The following is a 2,511-nucleotide window of genomic DNA, read 5'->3' on the forward strand; positions in this document are numbered from 1 at the left end:
GCAATTGTGATACTGACAAAATATTTAATACTTATAATAAACTTAAAATTTCTGAAACGTTTTATTCAAACTGCAATGCTACGACCAAGTTCCTTTGTTTTGGAAATATTTCTAAGCGCCCACCCCATCCGTCTGTATGTCCCTTAAATGCCCTTAAATGGTTTAGTCCAACTGCTCCGTCAGCCATGGTACAGAAAGCGAGTGGATGCCTCAGAAATCAATAAGTTTAAAATGAAATTTAAAAAAGCTGAAACTGGAGAAAACTGAGGGGGTGACAGAATGTCCCCTTGTTCTGTCAGAGTCAAAATGTGTCACTTTTAATTGAAAGAAACTCCAACCTGTTGTCTCTTTAAACTTTGTACATATAAACTAGCTCATTTGTCTCCCATGTTAGCTCATATTTCTAAAGAAAGCTCTGGAATTTATTCATATTAGTGTTGTTTTAGTCAAATAAAATGCCTAGCAAGCTGCTCTGCTAAAATAAAATGAAATTTTCCAACCGGCTCTAGGAATGCATATATGAGGGGGCAGGCAGAAATGTAAACAGGACATTGCGTTCCCATCATATGCTTCAGTACATTTGTCGTTGTTGTTGATGAGTCTTTTCTTTGTTTGTTTCTTTCTTTATTTGACAGGGACAGTACAAGAATACATTGTCACCTAGGTGGCTGATGCCATTTACATAAGGCTTATAGTCGCAGGCTATTTTACGGCACCTGTCCCTGGTTAGGCTTTTCAAAGTGTTTGTGCAGTAAAAAACACAAGGTTAATGAAAAAATACATCATAAAATAGTATACATATAAGAACAAAAAAAGTCAACATGACATATCTGGCCATTTCAAATCCCGAAATAAGTCTGTTTTTTTCAGTGCGTTTATTATCTATGTAAATCCATTGTTCCTTGGTTGCTTACAGGGAGAGGTGTAGTGGTCCCTCAAGAAGTGCTTTTTCTTTTCTCTTTGTTTTAAAAACTAAAGAAAAAAAAAATAGCCCAGAAAAATGCTTTTTAAAAAAAAAAAAAAAAAGTGACATGTAAGACTATGCCGTTTAGTTTATCCTCAAAATCCATCTGTATATTTGCTCACTGTCACATAATTTCTGCTCTTCGGTGTCAGGGAGGAAGAATTATGAAATAACTAAGCCAGTTATGGCATACAGACTAGTGAGAGACAGGCTCATAGACATATATACATATATCCTTATTATGTCCATGTTCAGGCGAATGTTAATGGTTAACTGCACCAGCGCAGCATAGGTAACCTGAGCTGAGCTGCTGGTCGATGCAGATACATGTGTACGGACATTTTTAATTGTAAAAGCAGTATCACAGGAAGTTTAGAAGTGGGTATACTCTCTGTTGACTTAAATAGAAGTGGGTATACTCTGCATACTGCGTATACACTGGTCTACACCACTGCTTACGGGTAAATCACGTCTTTATTGTCCCACTGTTCTCTCCCTCCACCTTTTTTTCCCATGTAAAACTGGAGCAAGTAAACTTCACTTAAAACCGAGAGATCAAGTTTCCTCTGCTGATTCATTACGTGAATGTTGGCAGGTTAGTAAAAGAAGGCAGTCATTGCTCTGTGTTTTTTTTGCCATTTTTCAACTGCTTTACTTTAAAGATTGAAATAAAGAGTCGATTTACCTTTGAGAGACACCGGGTGAGCACAGCCTTAGCGTCTGTTGTGTCTGAGCACTGACAAGTGGAACACTTCTGCACAGCTGAAAGCTTCTCTATGAGTCAGTTTCCTGTTATGCTCTTATGTATACAGCACGCACCTCCTTCTTTGCTCTGACACGCCTGAAGCAGAAGCGTTGCAAACACATGTAATTCCTACCCTGAGAAGAGTATGAAGTTTGGTTTAGATCAAGTTTTAGGAAAAACGGGCAGATTCTTCTGCTTTTCTCTGTATTATCCATCTTTGAGAGTTTGATAGGACAAAATGTGATATATTCTCAATCATTCATTCATTTTCTACTGCTCAGTTTATTCCAGGGAAGCTGGAGTCTGTCACAGCAATCATCTGGATAGTTTGCTAGTCCATCACAGGGCTATGCTGAAAGGTTGCCAGAGAAAGAGCAGAATCGCTGTGACGACTAAGTCTGGTACTTACCACACCAAGACGTCCGTCATTCAACTAAAGGGAAGTTGAGAGTGGTGTTTGATTGTGGTGCCAGCTTTAAAGGGAAATCCCTCAGTGATCAGCTACTTCAAGGCCCTGATCTTACTAGCTCGCTGACAGAAGTTGTGACTCAATTCAGAAATGAGCCTGCCGTTATCGTGGCAGACATGGAGTCCATGTTCCATCAGGTGCGAGTCCCTGCAGAGGATGCTGACCTACCGAGGTTCCTGTGATGGCCTCAGGGGGAGTTAGGCCAAGAACCAGTGGAGTTCAGGTTGAAGGTACACTTAATTAGGGTGATTCTCATTTCTCCCCCTTCCCCCTTCCACTTAGCCCTATCCCTCCATATTGCGCAATCATGTGGGGGGAAGGGGTATCCCAATA

General features: G+C 40.1%; 1 protein-coding gene across 1 annotated transcript in view; it reads right to left on the reverse strand.

The window, feature by feature from the left end:
* The window catches only part of LOC306762028 (mixed lineage kinase domain-like protein), a 15,558-nt gene extending 13,837 nt beyond the window's left edge, over positions 1–1,721 (reverse strand). Inside the window, exon 1 of the mRNA XM_079248384.1 lies at positions 1,650–1,721. The gene's annotated coding sequence lies outside the window, so the exon portion shown is untranslated. The remainder of the gene's footprint in view (positions 1–1,649) is intronic.
* Positions 1,722–2,511: the final 790 nt, after the last annotated feature.

This window comes from Telmatherina bonti (assembly GCF_933228915.1).
Source record: "Telmatherina bonti genome assembly, chromosome: 2".
Taxonomy (NCBI): Eukaryota; Metazoa; Chordata; class Actinopteri; order Atheriniformes; family Telmatherinidae; genus Telmatherina; species Telmatherina bonti.